Source organism: Urocitellus parryii, chromosome 3, assembly GCF_045843805.1.
Source record: "Urocitellus parryii isolate mUroPar1 chromosome 3, mUroPar1.hap1, whole genome shotgun sequence".
Lineage (NCBI taxonomy): Eukaryota > Metazoa > Chordata > Mammalia > Rodentia > Sciuridae > Urocitellus > Urocitellus parryii.
Genome location: NC_135533.1, coordinates 31654415 through 31673828, shown reverse-complemented (window position 1 = coordinate 31673828; position 19414 = coordinate 31654415). Strand labels below are relative to the sequence as shown.

The window sequence follows — 19414 nt, the reverse complement described above, 5'->3', positions numbered from 1 at the left end:
GCGTCTCATTGTAAGGGCATAGTCCCATCCTGAGGGCCCCACCTTTACAACCTCATGCAACCTCAGTGGTAACCCATTAGGTGTCATTTCATAATACTACCACATTGGGGGTTAGGGCTCCAACACATAAATGTTAGACACAAGCATTCAGTTCATAATAATAGGCTCATCTACTGTCCCCTTGTGGGTACTACAGCCTTGTAGTTGATGTAGAGCAAGCCCCTTTCTCTCACTTTATACCCTTTTGGAGTGTCCATGTGTACCCTTAATCTTCTTGTCTTCCATTCCCTTTATACTTCTGAAAACTAGAGACTTCACTTGATTTCTTTGAATCAACTATCCAGCATGTCTAGTGTTTTTTTGTTGTTGTTGTTGTTGTTTGTTTTTTTTGTTTTTGTCAAGTGTTCTAGAGTTACTTTTCTTCCAGAACCAGAATTGTTCACAACCGCTTTCACCTCTGATTTGTGTGAGCTAAAAAAAAAGTCTGAATTTACATTTCTTTCCTGTTAAAAAGGATTGAAGTACACAAGTATAATTTCCATTCATCTCATACAGAGATTTTCAGAAGCAGCAATTAGAGATAGCAAGAAGTTACAAATTAAAAATATTAAATATAGCAAAAGCAAGTAGAGATTCTCTAATAATGCATTTTAATTATGATGAATTGACATGACACATTTTATCTGAGGATATTAAAGTATATTATAACTACATTATAGGTCCTTGAAGAGACCATGTTTCCAACTCAGCAGCCACAGAAGAATAAGAGGCAGTTTGGGTATTTGATAATAAATTAAATATTATTGACATCCTTTTATGTATAATTTCTGGAATGCTGTACTATTGATTTAGAGAAGGCTTTTTTTTTTTTGCAGAATATGTGTTAAGTAATCAGAATGGCCAGTTTCAAAGATTGATCCTCCAGAGTGAACAGTTTAGCAGTGAGAAAGAGTTAAATATACAAATAATCTTGGTTAGAGGCAGTGAAGACATTGGGAGAAGAGGGCTCAGGAGCCTCTATTGTCTTTCTATAAACCAATGGCTTTGGAACAGAGTGTCCCAAGGGTCTGGTTATTCAGCCACTTTTTGGTATTCCTGCATGCTCTCCTGCCCCCATCCACATCTTGTCATAACAAAGATTCTATCATGGCACATTAGATGCAGAATCTTACTCTAGCACTATAGCCAGAGTCTTTCATTCTCATAAAATAGAGCTATACCTATTGATTGAATGTGTTGCATTGTCATAGCCTGAGCCCACAGGCCTGAACTGAACCAGGGCCTCCAGGTTGCAACCTCTAATTCTTGCAAAATATTTACTTTAATAATCTAATTTTATTGGGATCCTTAAAAGGCCCATTTTAGCTTTCTTTCTTGTTACATGTGCTCTATCCCAGTGGATGCTAGAGTTTTAAATTTCACAGATTCAAAAACAAATGTGTCCCTTAATAGATGAATAGATAAAGAAAATATGGCATAAATACAGAATGGAGTACTGCTTAGTCCCAAGAAGGGATACAATTCTGTCATCTGTGGCAACATGGATAAACCTGGAGACACTTGAGTTCAATAAAGCAGACACGGAGAGACAAGTCCCATATGTTTTCACTTTTATGTGGGAGCTAAAATGTTTACCTCATAGAAGCAATGAGTACACTAGTGGTTACCTAAAGTTGGAAAAGGTGAGTAGAAATGGAGAGAAGATGTTAATAGTTTCAAGAGTGCAGTTAGACAAGAGTAAAAACTTCGTTCTGTCGCACAGTAGGGTAACTGGTTAACATCAATTAATTGAATATTTCAAAATAGCTGGGGGAGAAGATTCTGAATGTTCCCATTGTAAAGAAATGGTAAATATCGGAGGCAACTGATATGCCAATGACCCTGATCTGATCATTAAACATTGTATACATGTATTATTTAAATATCACATTGTATGCCATAAATATGCACAATTAGCATTATGTCAATTAAAATAATATGTACGTATTTAATTTTAAAAATAAATAAATAAATGTTTTCTTTGTAGACTGACATAATCTCATCAACTTTTTATTTTGCAGAGTAACCAGCATTGATTTTTAAAAACCTTCTACCTCTATAATTCCATATAAAAAAAAAGAGTGGGACATGATTCTGAATTAAAAACTCCTAAATGACTTACTCTATGAAAAGCTCACTATTTTGTCTTTACTTTTCTTCTTTTTGCCAAGAACTAGTGAAAAATTAACCATGGTCTGGGATTGATCAGTTGCATTTGCAAACTCGCACTGTGTTCCATACACTAATCAGTTCCTGCATTTAGCCTAATGAAGCTCATCTGATTTAACAACAACTCCCAATTGCTTGATTTGTTGCACTGCTTGGTTTGGTATTTCAAACCCTGAACTTCATCCGCGTTGTAAATCATAAAATGAAGACAGGTTTACCATTAGCTATGCCCTGTCACTTTCTCCCACACCGCTGGAGATGAACAAGGAATCCTGCAATTCTAACATTCACATCTGGCTCTCCATCATGAGGATGGCCCAAAGCCCAATATTTTAGTCTGTTCTTTTCTCCCTTCTGTGTAACACATGGGCATTGTAGACTTATTTACATGTATATTAGTCAATGATATCAGAAGATAACATGAATTGCTCCACTGACAATATGCAAATACAAGTTGAGTATTCCTTATCTGAAATGCCTGGGAACAGAAGTGTTTCAAATTTCAATATTTTTTATCTTGAAATATTTACATATACACAATGAGATAGCTTGGTGATGAGGACCTAAGTTAAATATGAAATTTAGTAATGTTTCACATATACCACATCCATATAGCTTAAAGGTAATTTTATACAATATTTTTAGTAGTGTGGAATTTTCCACTTGTGGCATCATGTTGGTGATCAAAAAGTTTCAGACTTTGGAGCGTTTCAAACTTCAGGTTCTTTGATTAGGGATACTCAACTTGTATGTAGTTAGGCCTTGTTACCAGGCAAAAGAGTCAATACCTTTCTTATAGAAAATAGGTCTCTGGCTTTGAATAAAAGTATCTGTAAGGACCTTTCATCTCTATATTCAAGTACATCAAAGAATGAGTGCTTTTAATGCATATTATAAAACTACAGAATAGGGTTTTATCTGACACTTGATAATTTTACTCAACTATGTTTGGAGGAAAGAAAAGACAAAACAGAAAGGTATAATTGATTACACTATTAGGGAGCTGTTACAACATGAAACAAACATCATAAGATTATAAGAAGATTCAGCTAATAATGTATTTCTGACATCAATAAAATTAGTTGTTTTTCATCTGTGTTGTGAAATTTCTGATTCGTTTTAGCCCTGTGTATTATTCTATTATGGCATGATTATTCTTATTATGCTTCCCCAAGCCTATCAACAGATAGAGTCTAGACTCTAATTATCTCTATATTTAGTCAGAATAGTCAGGCTTCATCTGTTTCCAGAACAGTTAATGTATTTGGCTCATTACTCTGAAAACACTGAGTACAATTTAGCTCACTAAAAACACATCCAGCATTAGCTTATGTAAGGAGCATAAAGGTCCACAGTGTGATGATTTTATTCTTCCCCAATGGTGGTGAGTCAGGAAATAACAGCTATTATTTCTGATCACTAACTATGTACCAGACACTGTGTTCACCTTTTATATGTATTATTCATCCAGTTCTCACAAAAACAAATTATTATTCCTGCTGTATAGAGTTAGCTTACCTAAAGTCACGCACTGAGGAAGTAGCGGACACAGGACAGTCTGATTTCAAAGCCTTAAGTCTTAACACTCCACTATAGGAAACTCAAACTTTGTCTGATGTTCATACAGCCCATGTATGTATGCTTTCATCCCCAAAGAGATGGAATCTAGTGCTTCAACCCTCCCATGATGGCTTTAAATATGAGAATGGGTTTCATTTTCATTTATTTTTTCAGCAGGATTATTCCTCTGCTCAAAATCCTTCAATGACTTTCCATTGGTCTTGGATAGAAATCCCAAATACAGTGAGTTCCAGGGCACTGAGACTGTCTTTCATTCCAGGCTCTTTTATTCACTCTGGTTCAACCATTCCGACTTTCTATAGTTCCTCCAATACTCCACACATTTCCTTCCTCGGTCTTTCATCTTCCTCCTTCTGATTCAAATATCCATGCTGTTTCTACTCCATTAAATGTCCTTTCTAAAGAAGATTGTTCTTCTTTGTTATGGTTCTAGACCCTCCCAGCCTCGGGTGAGGGTCGTCCAGTGATTTTCCAGTGATGCATTAGGAGCTCTTCCATAGACAAAGAGGAAACTACACCCATCAGTCACCTGGTAACAAGCCCACTATCTGAGATCCCTGAAGCAGCACCATGGACCAAACTTCATGGACCAAGGTCCTATAAGAGTATTATCCACCTAGGGATCAGATAGAATTCAATCTCACACAACCATTAATTAGCCCAGAGGTAATCCCATCTGCCTGAAGAACTAACAGGAGAAGGCTTTAACTTGCCAAAACTGATCAGTGAAAACTGAAATAAGGGTTTACTCCTTCAATTGCATAGACATCAACATAAGGCTACATGAGTAGCAAACAATCAGGCAAACCTAACACCACCAAAGGAAACTGATCAAGCTCAGATAACTGAACCCAATTTAGGTCTTCCTAAATCAGGTCCTCTTGTACTGTTCTTTCCATAGAATCCCTTGAAGCCATTATTACAGGTTATAAATACATACTTAATGTTGTTTCTTTAATGTTTTCCTCTGTCACTCCTAAAATAAAAAATTTAGTAAGCTCAGAGACTGTGTGTGTCTTGCTTACCCCTAAAGACTCCTGAATCCTCTATTCCATACACATTGCTAGGGATAATTTATAAATGAATGAATGGGATTAACCTACCAGTAAAGTTGTCTTTTCAAGCAGACATTGACCAAGGTTAGTCTGTCCATAGAACTCAGCAACAAGTTGTAACCAATATGGGCTTGAATCTATATTCTTGACTTTGGCTCTAGATTGAATGTTTCTGTTTACTTCTGAGTCATTTCCCTGATAATGCTAAAAAAAAAAAAAAGGCAAAAAACTTAGTACTGTCAGAAAGTTGCTATATAGTGCTTAGAGCATGAAATAAAAGGGAGGGAAGATCATGACTTATATTGGTTAAACTAAAATAAAAATGCCATTTTTTAAAATCCTGGTGAAGAAGTTATTTCTACAACTCTTAGACTAAGTTCTTTATCATCCAAGACAAAAATATGTATAGATAGGGGTAAATAAGTAAATACAAGATTATAGCTTCAACAGCATTTTTAGAGAATCTGTTGAAGACCAAAAAAAAAAAAAAAAAAAGTATTGGTGGCTTAGGGATCATTAACTGCTAATGCCAAAGTCTATATACTTTGTACTTTTTCTGTGACTATTAAATACTAACTGTCAATTATAACACCAAGCATTTAATTTAAAAACTCTCTTCATTGATTTTATGAGCAGGCGAATACACAAGATCAGAAATGAGTGGATTGAAAGGGAGCAGAAAGACAGAGAGAAATGCTCAGTTCAAAATCTATTCTAAATTGCATTCTCTTCCAAAATTTAGCAGTTTTTTTTTCATTACAAAGATAATTCCTGCTCAATATAAATATTTTAGGAACATTGAAATATAAAAACAGATCACTCAAATACCAACAATTTCAAGAAAATCTTAGGTAACATATGGTATATTTCCTTTCAGTCTTTTTGCTGGGTACTTTTTAAAAACAGTTGTGATAAATTTGGTATCATAAGATTGTAGTTTTCAAAGTTTATCTTTTATGACTTATAAAGGAAGTATCATGCAATTATAAAATATTTTGAGAAAAATAGATAAAATCAAGAAAAAAGTGAATATAACCCCATATGTCACTACCCACACATAACTACTACTAATATTTTGGCATATGTTCTTACAGTTTTTTTTCAAGGATATTTTCTTATGTTGTTTATTATATGTTGATTTTATAGCAGACCTAATACAGAGATATTCACAGATCCTTTACTACTGCAGTTCAATTTCTGAGAGCTAAACATTTGTTGCCTATTTAAGTTTATCTTAGCCTGCCGACATGGCTCAATACAATAAAGTGCTCTATAGCACCAAACATTTAAAAAGTTGTTTTCCAATTTCATGAGTGGGCTAATATGCAAGATCTGATTGTCAAGTCAGACTCACAATGTTCTTACACAGTAACGAGCATCATTAATGATTTCAGGAAGCAGGCAGTCAAGAAGTTAAGACAAAGCACATGGTCTGGGACATCAGATGCAGCTTCATGGGTCCTCCTCCCTCCACACTTCGTACATGTATTCTCCATTCCAAAATGATGGATGAGGTTTCCTATACATATTCAGCTTTGACTCATGAAGAAGGAGTGCTTAGGTTATGAAACATCTCCAGGTCCCATTCAAGAGGTGAATAACTCATAGCATTCTTCAGAGAACCCTTGTCAAAGATCCATAGATTCTGGGGGTTATTTACTAAGTAGTTCTTAGCAAGGACATCCTGATAAGGCATTCTACAGATAAGAACCCCCCCCCTCTTTGAGCAACTGTTAATAGCTTATTTACCTGGAGTTCCAGTTAACAAAAAGAGTAGACAGGGCTAACTTTTCTATTTTTTCTCTGCTCTCTGTTGGGAGCAACACACTCAGGGAAAATGGATCATACACAGCTGTTTAAACTTTTTCATTCTCAATGAACAATAAAGAATAAAGAGAAACAGTTCCTACCATAGGACAAACCATGCTCCTCCCTGTTGCCTCTTGCACATGTGTATTAGAGTGGATGCATTTTCCGTGGTTCTGTTCCTCACTAACATCTTTCTCAACATCATTTCTGAAAAATCTTTATCCGTTTTCTCTTCAATTGTTGCCTCTACTTTTTTCTCTCCTTCCTATGCAATAAAAATCCAATAAAAAATATATTAGAAATTTCTAGAAGATAATACAGGAGAAAATCTAGATGACCTTGGATAAGGCAATGACTTTTTCAGTACAACACCAAAGGCATGACCCATGAGAAAAAGTATCAATAAATTCGACCTCATCAAAATTTATAACTTCTGCTCTGCCTAATTCACGTTAAGGTTCACTCTTTATAGTCTTCATTTGTGTAGGTTTGCCATGTATCATGTATCATGTACATGTACCCACCATTACAGTATGATAGACAAAGTTTCACTTCTCTAAAAACTCCCTGGGCTCCATCTTTTCATTCCTCCTCTCTTTCCTTCTACCTGCAAGCTCCTGGCAATCACAGATCTTTTTACTCTCTCTGATTTTGCCTTTTCCAGAATATATGGTTGGAATCATACACCAGAGACTCTCAGATTTGCTTCCTTCACTTAACAATATGCATTTATATTTTCTCTATGTCTTTTCACAGCTTGATAGCTCATTTCTTTTTATTGCTGAATAATATTCCATTGTATGACTGTATGAGTTTGTTTATCTATTCAATAATTGAAAGACATTTTGGTTGCTTCCAATTTTTGGAAATTATAAATAATGCCTCTGTAGACATTATGTGAAGTTTTGTTTTGTTTTTGTAGACATGAGCTTTAAACTGATTTGGGCAAATACCTAGGCGTGCAATTGCTGGGTACATGGTAAGACTATGTTTAGCTTTGTAAGAAATTGTCTTCCAAAGTAGTTGAATCATTTTTCTTTCCCACGAGCAATAAATGGAGCTCCTGTTGCTTCACATCTTCATCAGCAATCTGTATCATTACATGAATCTTGGACATTTTAATGAGTGTAGTGATATGTTATTGTTTTAATTTGCAGTCCCCTGATGACATATGATGTGTATATTTTCTTATGTTTATTTGCCATCTGTATATCTTCTTTGGTGGGATGTTAGATTTTTACACTACATCTTATTTGGGATTTTCATTTTCTTATTGGTGAGTTTTAAGAGTCTGTATATTGAGTTGTTAATAGTTACTGTAATTTTTATTTCTAAAAGTTATTTTTAATTGTTTAAAAAATCCAGTCTACAATATTTTATAGAATACTATTCCCCAAAGATATTTTGAAGGTTTTTTCTTTATTTAGTAACCTTATAGATCATAGCTGTTTTAAAATATTTGCTGATAATTCTCATCCCTACTGTCTTATGCCTTTTTTTGCCCTTCTCCCCACTTTCTGTCACTCATAATATCTGTGTTGCAAATTGTCCTTGAAATGTTGTTTGTGGAGATTCTTTGAGACCTGAAATGAAGGTAAATTCCTTTAGATAGCATTTACATTTGCCTGTCAGGTTTGTGCAAACCTGTAATCCCAGCTACTTCAAAGACTGAGGCAGAAACATTGTAAGTTTGAAGTCAGCCTGGACCACTCAGTGAACCCTGCCTCAAAATAAAACTTAGGAAAGAGCTGGGGACATAGCTCTATGGTGGGCACTTGCCTAGCATGTGCGATGTCTTAAGTTCAATCCCTAGTACCATAAAAAAAATAAAATAAAGCATTTACATTTATAGTTCTGTCAATAAAGCTGAGCCTACGAACATTGCTAAAGACCAATTTAAACTAAAATTAACTAAATTTATGGCTTAATTTTTTAAAAAGTACTTAGGTGATAAAGATGGCAACAGATGATCTCATAAAGATGAGATTGTAAGTATAGCTCCTAAGGAAAGCTAAAGGCTAGAATCTCTCACCTATTAGTTTCAAGATATGCAAAGTAGAGGTCAAAAGCAGTTACATATTGGAAAAGTCATGCATCAACCTTAAACCTTGTTCTTTGCATAAAATTAGTACATGTCTAATAAAAATGTACTCATTTAAGTGAATAGACATTTGGACAAAAACAAGTATTAAAGTTCAACAATGAAAGAAGGTAAGACTAGCTTAATACTTTCGAATTACAAAACATTAAAATTGTATCCATCTACACTGGGAATATAGCTCAGTGGTAGAGCACTTGCCTAGCATGCAAGAGACCCTGGGTTCAATTCCCAATACTGCAAAAACAAGCATACAAACAAAATTGTGTCCAACAAAATGTATAAAAAATGTATGTGCATACACATACACACACAAAATTTTCCAAGAACACACAAACACACACACACATATATATAATGTGTGTGTGTGTGTATATATATATATATATATATATATATATATATATGAAATTTCCAAGGACATGATAAATCACCATGACTAGAATGCAGAGAAGAATAAGTACAATGAAAGTGAGAGTTACAAATGTCTGCAGCTCAAATTCATCTTACAAGGCTGGATGGAAACTGATAATCTATATATAAATACCAAAATGTACTTTGAACTAATTGAATTCAAGGAACTGTTTAAGAACAAAGTGTTATTATTGCAACAATACTATTGAAACATCATGTAGTAATTGGAAAATAGAGAAAGGAACTGCAATTTAACTTAAAAATTAAAGAAAAATCATTTAAGAACTCTCTCGGTGTTTCACTTCTGGTTGCTGAAATCTGCTTTTAGAAGCAAATTAACCAGATTGTCCATTAACATTGATCACATTAGCTAGATAATTGCCAAGACTTCATCCTACTTGGGCTGTGCAAAAGCAATGTAATGTGAAACTAAGGACAATGTCCCTTAATACATAACACACCTTTAACATCATCTTCTCTTACAATTTTGGGAAAAGACCTGAGCCGTGAATTTGACTGTGCCCCATCATTGGGTAGAACCATTTTATATTACATAATCTTGGAATTGAGCCCATAGCCAATACTTCTCTGATGTCATAACAAGAGGGTAGTGGTTGTGCTTTGTAACAGTATGTGACTTCTCGTGGAACACAGGACAGAGTTCATCGATAAACAAAAATAGGGCTTTGCCAAGATTGCTTTGGTAGTACCTGTAATAAAAGACTCTCAACTGGAAAGCAAATCCACCTCCCTTTGCTGCACTAGCTGCTTCGTTGACTGAGTTGTCCTATGGCTGAGGATCTTTATCACCAGGGAAGCAAAGAACGAACTTTGAGCTCAATGCAAATCTTTTGCAATCTTCCCATAAAAATAAAATAAGTACATTTTGTACCACCAGTATAACAGGAATAATTGAACTGTAACTGAAAAAGATGTATGCAACTGTGACCTGTTAGTCAATTAACTGGTAAGTATCTGACTAAAGTATGTCAGGAAACTTGTCTTTTGACAGAATAACTTTTAACAAAAGTGGTGATGTTTTTATTTTTGTGTGACATTGTGGTTACTTTCTCTTGATTTGCTCAGGATTGTGTCTGTTCATTGCAGCATGCATGGAGAAGCTCTAGAATCTTCTCTATCTCAAAACAGAAGAGATATGTACACTTAATGGATAGCCAGGATGTTTGTGATGTTGCATATGCATTTAGAGCATATCTACTGAGGCAAAACAAAAACACCAAATCAAAGACCTGAGTGTGATTCATAATTACTATACCAAGGTATATATTCAAAGATTTTCAGCATATTAAAATTTTTATTGGTACCTGATGATTATACATAACAGTGGGATTCATTGTGATATCTTGTTATAAACTCAAAACATACTTTAGTCAATTTTACTCCTTAGTACTTCTCCTTTCCTTCCCCTCCTCCCTCCTCTTTCCTTGACTGGTCTCCTTTCTATTTTCATGGGATCTCTCCTAGCCCTTTTTTCCTTTTTTCCCCTCTCTATTCTACATCTGAGAGAAAACTTACAAATCTTAACTTCCTCAGTCTGGCTTTTATGCTTAACATAATGTTCTCAAGTTCCATTCATTTTCCTGCAGTTGACATAATTCCGTTCTTCTTTTTGTTGAGCCTATTTTTAAAAATCTAGTCTCCCTTTCTATAAAATTAGGGCGGGACTCTACCCTCCATACTCTATTTAAAGATACTAAGGAATTAAAATATGTTCCATTAAAACTATTAAACATATTCTATAGGCATATATCAGATATTATATGGTTGTTAACTTCCCTCATAGATAAAAAATAATGAGAACAAAGAATGCTTTGGCAACTGTCAGTGTTATGCATCACTTAATAACAGGTTGGTTTTATTTCCCAAATTACTTTCTTTTGCTGTTCTGTTACTACATTATTCAGGCCATTAAAGAAAGATGCTGTATCCTGTGAACAGAATTATGTATGGCCTATTCCATGATGCAAGTAGAATCTATTCCCTGATTGCAGCATTATAACCTTCCATTATACCATACACTATAAATCATCCTGTACACAGGAGACAGGGTTGGATCCTCTGGTAATCTGTGAATAGTGACACTGTTTATAACAAGGTTATGCCACTCTGTCCTCAGCATGATGAGGAGAGTTTCCAGAATGCATGGCGCTACACCTCCACTAGACAGTTAGATATAATGACCAACAAAGGACAATCTATTTCTTTTCCAAGGAGCAGTTTCTAAAACGGAAACAATGAGGAAGATACACAGTAAACAACATAGCTGACTGAGAAGCACAGATAATACCAATCAAACTAATAATTACAATTATAATATCGTGCGTGCATAACATTTTTTGGAAAAAAAAAACAAACAGAAACAAAACCCAGAGCCTTCTCATGTATGATTTTATTTGATCTGCATGGTAACCTCATGGGATAGGCAGGCAAATTATGCATATTGACATTTTACACATACTGCAGTGCTTAGTTGAGTTGCCCAGGCTCACAGAAGTTTTTTGGTTTCCACTGTAATTCTCTGATGATACAAATGCAGACCAAAAAAAAAAAAAAATCCACAAATTATGTTGTTTTATTAAGTTTTTGTTTCTTAATGTCTCAAATAGAGTTTGAGACTAGGTAAATGTAATGTGAAATGAAAAAAAGAAAATAATAAAATAGTGTCCTTAAAACTGCATGAACCCATATGCTTTACACTTTGAAATACCCAACTAAGATCAGTGTAGGGTATCTACTCAATACTTCTTTTGTAATTAATTATTAACTTTTGATAACTTTGCTATAACGTTTGTGAAAGCATTGTAAGTTGCATTGAAATAAAGAGTACCAATTACTTGTTTTTAGTTCCAGTCATCTGGATACCTACTAATCCATCTTCATATGTCCCTCCACATGTCTTATATACCTGCCATTTTTTCACAATACTAATAATACATCCACACATACCTGAATGTGTGTTAAGAGTTTATAACTTGTCAGATGATTTTCTTGGTTCTTTCAGAAAAATTATCTCAGCTCATTTGAGGAAAACTTAGCTTTGCAAAAAGAGGACATCTTCAATTAGAGGCTTATTTTAGGAAACAGTAGTTGGAGAACATTAAATGGAAGAAAACTCAAAGAATGAGGACAATATATCTGTTATTCTGGGAGTCTCAGAACTAGACAAGGGGTGGGGAGGCAGGTCTTTCCATCAGTCTGAGCTCTTCCATACCTGGCATGGAACAGGTGCTAGGTAATTGCTGGATCATGAATTAGATAGTTGGATAGATGGATGGATAAATAAAGGGTGACACACTTTAGGTGTAAACTCCCTATAGAAAAAACTACATTTTAAATTTCTTTTGTCCTTTTGAACTTCAGAATAGACCCTACAGGCCAGTAATGACAAAAACAATAAAAATTAACCTTCTGGGGCCTGTAGTTGTGGCTCAGTGGTACTGCACTTGTCTAGCACATGTGAGGCACTGGGTTCAATCCTTAGCACCACATAAAAATAAATATATAGAATAAAGGTTTTGTGTCCATCTACAATGAAAAAATTTTTAATTGACCTTATTTTTCAGTTTACTTTTTATTCTCCTTCCTGAAACTTGACCCACAGGGAAGCACTAAAGAAATGGGAGTATATATTAATTACAGTGCAACTTTATGCATTTTTCTGAAATAGACAAGGCTGACATTATAATAAATACCCCCCACAAAGATAAAAAAAATCCTCAAAGTAGTATAGCCAAGATTTAGGTTTAAGTCATCTGAATATGCATGTTACATCTTTCCTTCTAACATTTTTCTGCATGGTCCTAGCAATTAATCATATATTAGTATATATTATTATAATCATATATTATACAATAACTCCTGATAGATGTTCAATCAATAATGTTTCCCCAAAACACTTAAAAATCTGGAAAAAATTAAAGTTGAAAAATAAAACTTCAGGGTCTGAAAGAGTAAAATTATAAAGATGAAGGGACAAACTGGAGGGTTTGATGTATTTGGCCAGAGAGCCCTAACCAAATCTCCCCTTCAGTCATATACTAAAAAGCACTTTATTGATTAATTGAAGTAATGCATGTGTTTGGAGGAAAGGGAAACAAAATAAAAAATGTTGAGTTATCTGTTAATGTCACATGCAGCTTTTAATGCAACACTACAGAAATTCCTCTAAAATACTTTCAACAACTCAATTAATTGCAGAGAGGCTTACCAGAACAAAATTATATTTTGTTTGCTTGTTAGAAAATGTATGGTAATTTGAATTTAGTTTTGTGTAGAAAACATGAACTACTCTGAATTTCAGCTGTTTGCTGTCTTTTGAATATTGCCTATAATGGTCACTAGTGAAAAGACTTGAAGTTATTTTTATTTATTCTTTAGTTTCTTACCTACTTGCCCCCTTCCCTTTATTCCATTTTACTTTACCACAGTCAAGGTCAACCTGACTTCAAACTTGAATTCACATTGTGAAATCTTCAGGCAATATTAAGTGTTGTGTTATTTAATAAATTATATTTATTTAATTGAGATGTTGTCTACACTAAAAAAGGAGAAATATATAAAAATTGGCACTTTAAAAATTCAGTCAATACTATGAGGCACATTTACAGATAATATCCTGGGTTTACACTCATCTCTTTTAACTGTCTCTGTAATGGATGATGTAAACACAACTAGTGATTTACAAAAATTGCATCACAAATAAATTGAGAAAACCAACCATTCTAGTGGTTCTTTAAATGTAGACTCTGTCAGAATCTGTTTCAACATTGTACATGTAGCTTGAAATGGAGTAGTGCCAACTTGAGTTTAAAGTCATGTAAGCCATCCTTGGGAGTGTGACTAAATATCAAAGCTCAGCTGAAACAAACACACACACACACACACACACACACACACACACACACTGAGAGAGAGAGAGAGAGAGAGAGAGAGAGAAGTAGTTCTGAAGTAAGAATTTATTGAGCTTTTTTCTGTACTACAACAATAAATATCTCTTCCTCTTTCCTCTACAGGGGTCCATGGATATACTTCAATGGCTTATGAACCTGGGAATCAAAGGAAATACATTGTTATTTTCACTAACATCTAGCTGAAATTCAGCATTTCCTTCCATTATGAATAGAGGCAAGAAATCTGTGTCTTTTTCATCAACAGCAATTATAGTTATTTCCATATTATATTACTTTTTTGGGGGGGGTACCAGGGATTGAACTCAGGGGTACTCAACCATTAAGCCACATCTTCAGCCCTATTTTGCATTTTATTTAGAGACAGGGTCTCACTGAGTTGCTAAGCACCTTGCCATTGGGGAGGCTGGCTTTGAACTTGCGATCCTCTTGCCTCAGCCTCCAAAGCCACTGGAATTATAGGCATGCACAACTGTGCCTGGAAGATATATTACTTTTTGCAGGGATCTTAAAATGTTATGTTCTTTGCTACCATAAAATCATAAAAGTTATTAAGACTTATCACTGAATCTTGTTTTTTAATGTGTTTATTTACAAGTACCTAATTATTGCATTATAATGTGTTTTTTTAATATCTGTATTTGAACATAAGCAATTTTATTTATAATCCTATATGTGTTTGACTTTATGAATTAAAAATATTTTTCTGGTTAGGAAAAATATTGCCAAAGGGTCCAAAGGCACAAAATAGATTAATAGTTCTTATTTCCCACACTGGGATACTATAAGTCAAACAGAAAACCAGACCTCCAAAACACTCATTTACAGAAATTGTCCACAAAAAAGGCCTGTCTGTTGGGATGGGTAAAATAAAATAAATTTAAAATAGAAAAGAAATATAATGTATGTTCATATAGTTTTGTTAAAAGGTTGAATAAACCATCAACAGGTTTTAAGTGAAAGCTTGCTATACTCCCAGAGCACTAGCTACTGGATTTATGACACATATACACATCCCCACTCATTCCCATCCAAAGCAGGAAATTAGATGATTCCTCGCTAGAAAAAAAGAAAAAAGTCAGATTAAAGGGATTATCTGAACAATGAATGAAACAATGAAACAAACCCACATTCAGGTACATTGTCATGAGACGTTAGAACATTGTGGTCAAAGAAAAGAAAGAATTCTCCAAATCATCAGGGAGAAAAACAAAAATGAAGAAGACATGAGACCCAGGAAACAAAGGAATCGTACAACAGAAAGTGGTGAAGGAATATTCCAGATGGTGAAGGAAAGTTTAAGACAACTATGGTGCAGATAGCAACAGAAGAACTGGAAGGAGAAAAAAGGCAGTTTCCTTGAGACATCGTCAAAAGAAAAATTCAATTTACACGATGTGTTTGCCATATTTAGAGGAGGTTTAAAGTTCTTTTAGTGAAAAAGTGAGGCCATATTTATAATAGGAATCTAGTAAACTAAAAAAAAAGAAAAGAAAAAGCCAAGTATTAACCTTCAGGGGAAAAGAAAGGAAAAGTAACCCATTATTGCATATGGTTCAGCTGTTACAACACTGGTATGTACATTCAACTGTAAATATTGAGCAATGATCTAAGCAAAATTATGTCATGACCAAAATAAGAGAACAAGAGCTTGAAGGGGGAGGACAGTGACAGAGGTAAATCCTCATCTTTCTTTGTCAAAAGTTGGTGTGTATTGTCCACATTTTAAAAATAAAAATTAATGTATTAAGAATTGTGATGCAAAAAAATAAGAGAGCTCATGTATAATGGCATAATTTAGCATGAACATACTCTATATACAGATTTACAAAAAATTGTGATGTGAATGGATAATTATGAATGTAATGCATTCCACTATTGTCATGTATGTAAGAAATAAAAAATAAATAAATAAAAAAGAAAAGTAAAAATTACAGGATAAGAGCTATTTTTTTTTAAAAAAAAGAATAGGACATACTTTAAGTAGGTAGTAGAATAAAGTTGGGTAGCCATTCATGAAAAGATTATATTTTAAATAGGAAGAATAAGGAATGGTTTCATGGCAGAGGGTTCTTTGTCAAAATTGTCTTTTGGTTGCAAAAAATCATCTCACCTGACTTGCATAAGGAAAAAGGGGAATTATGTTATAATGATACAAGGGTAGCTTCTGGAACTTAAGGGTAGAAATTAGTTGAGCCTAAAGAGAGACTGGATCCAGGAATCTGGTAGAAAGTAGGAACCATCTGAGACTCACAAAACTTCTGAATTCCAATTCCAAGTTACCCAAAGAGGGGATCTGACATATGGTCAGGTGTCAACTTTGGCCAGTTTAGTATTGTTAAGTGCCAAAAGGTTGTGTAGAGCAAACATAGTAGCTGAAGCCACATATGTGAGCAGAAAAGAAAGACAATTTTCAAATAAGGAGGACATAGACTAGGAAGAAACCCTGCTGGATAAATATATTTTGGGTAAAAGATATATAAGAAAAGAATTCCAAGTACAGGAAAGAATTGAAGTGAAGCAAGAAAACACAGGTCCTATCTCGGTATGAATGCATGATTCCGTTTAGCCGGAAGGGGAAAGAGGAAATATAATTAAAAAATAAGATTGGAAGCTTAGATTCTATGACCTTCAAGAAATAACCTCACCCTTTAACTTTGCCACCTGATCAAAGCAACCAGCGTTATGTTTGTTCTTTTCTGATGGTTGCTGTGTTTTGTACTGGTGGGTTGCTTAAAGGATTTGGAAAAAAAAACCTGTTAAGACCTGTCTGCAAAAGCTTATGGAGGTAGAGTACTAAAATATTTGTATGAGCATCCAACATCTCCTACTTAAAACTACACAAGAGAACGTTTATTATCCTAAATCCTCAACTCAACTGACTTCATAATTATTTTTTCCAGTGGAATTCAACTCAAAGTTATACTTAAGAAACACTGATAGTTTTTTTTTTTTGAGGGAAAAAAGTGATTTTTCAAGTTATAATATCCAATCTTGAATGCCACTGCTTGACAGAGGAAATGATTTCATAGGAGAGTAGAAAAATTTCCAGGAAAAAATATCAGAGTAGAAAATCTATCATTACTCTTTGACAGAACTAATAAAATTGATAAACGTCTCTGAAGATAGATTTTTGAAAAGGCATGAAGGTGCTAGTAAACAATATTAGGAAGAAAAACATTAACAGTGCTTCAAAGTTAAAAAGATAATAAAAAGATATCATGAGCAACTTTATGTAATACATGTGAAAGCTCAGGTGAAATGAATAAATCTCTAAGAAAAAAATGACATCAAAATTTACTTAAAAAGAAATAGGAAATGTAAGTTATATAACTATAAAAAAATTGAATAAGAAGTAAAAAATCTTCTCACAGAAAAACCAGGTCCAATCAGTTAAAAATTTCCAGCAAATAATAAAGACAGAAATGTCTACAAATAGTCAAGGAAAAATAATTCCACATCACACAAATTATCTCATTATAGAAAAATAGAATAGCCCTAGCTTGCTTTATCAGTTAGCATAACTTTGATCCAAAGTCCAACAAAATATGAAAACATGATTATAAACTGAAAATCAATCTTGCTTATGAACAAAGATTAAAAAAAATTCTAAACAGAATTTTAATATAAACCAGAAATGTGTGTGTGTGTGTGTGTGTGTGTGTGTTTGCATTTTAAAATAATGCATCATTTGGTTGGTCTCAGGATAACAAGTTTGATTTTATATAGGAAATTAATTAATTTATTTATATAAAATACCATGTTTTAATTTGACATTTTTATCGCCATATTCCTAGATACAAGGAGAAAATCTTATAATCCTCTTAGTAGATGTAAAGAAAGCAATCAATAATGTACATCTTTATACTGACAAGGGGTATCTACAGAATGCCTATAGCAAACATAATATTTAATGGTGAAATATTGAAAGCATTCTCTGATATTGAGAAGAAAACAAGGACATCTGCTAGCACCACTAGTATAATCTTGTAGTGGAAGTCTTAGCCAATAATCAGGCAAGAGAAAGTGATAAAGGGTATAAGGATTGGAAAGAATGAAAAAAGCTGATATTATTTGTGGATATGATCTGTGGAGCAGAGTCCAAAAAGAGGTAAAAATAAATTACTAAAATTAATAAGACAATTTAGAATGGATTCACAGAAAAAATCAAATGTACAAAAACAACTTTCTTCAAACATAATATTTAATTTAAAACACATTTATAATAACCTCAAATAATAAAATATTTTTAATAAATCTAACAAAATAGTTCAAGAACTTAATGAAGAAGAATATAACACTTTATGGAAAGGCAAAAAATCTGCATAAGCACACATATAACCCTTATACACAAGAAGACTTGATACCATAGAAAAAAACAATTCTTCCAAAATTGACTGGTTATTTCAAAGAGAGTCTCATCAAAATCCCAAAGGAACTTTGTGGTACTTGACGGTCTGATTTTAAAATTTATATGGAAGAGCAAGGTGTCACGATGGAGAAGAAAAAAGAGTACTTCCTTTATCACATGCATTATTATAAAACCAATTATTAAGACAGAGGGGTCTTGTGAGGATGTACTCCAGTAACAGTCTAGAAAGCCGAGAGTCAGGTGGTACTCATGACAGATGTATAGCAGGTTATTGGAAAAAGAATGCACTTTTCAATAAATTATCTGCGCATATTTGGGTATCTACAGATGAAAAAGTAAAATGTCATTCTTATCATATACTATGAGTAAAACCCAGTTTCATTAAATTAAAATCTTAGATAAGAAATGACAAAACTAATAAGACAGAAGATACTTTTATGATCTCCATCTAGCAAAAGATTTCTGAAAATCCACACAAAAACCATAAAGGAAAATTGTGATTTATCATTTCATTCAAAAGACATAAAAATAATTAAAAGAAAACACACAAACTGGGAAAAAAGATCTTTAACACATAAAACTGATTCATAGCAAAAGATGTATAAAAACAAAACAAAAAAATCTCTGCAAATCAATTTCAAAGAAAGAAAAGGAATACAATAAAAAAAACGGGGGGTGGATCTTGAATAAGAACTTCACAGATGAATAATCACAAGTAGAAATAAACATGAAAAGATACTCAGCTTTATTAGAAATTGTGAAATGTAAATTCAGACAATAATAAGATACCATCACACCCACAATATTAATGAAAATTAAAGTCTGGCTATATTACACCCTGGTGAGAAGGAAAAAAGATGAATTTTATATTACTGATAGGAGTATCAACCAGGCATGGGGCATATCCTGTTGTCCCAGCTGTTAGGGAAGCTGATGTGGGAGAATCACT

General features: G+C 33.7%; 1 non-coding gene across 1 annotated transcript; it reads left to right on the top strand.

Moving 5' to 3' along the window:
* The first annotated feature begins 8921 nt into the window (after positions 1-8921).
* Trnaa-agc (transfer RNA alanine (anticodon AGC)) lies at positions 8922-8994 on the top strand. The gene has a single exon. It is a non-coding gene; the product is annotated as a tRNA-Ala (tRNA).
* The last annotated feature ends 10420 nt before the right edge of the window (positions 8995-19414 follow it).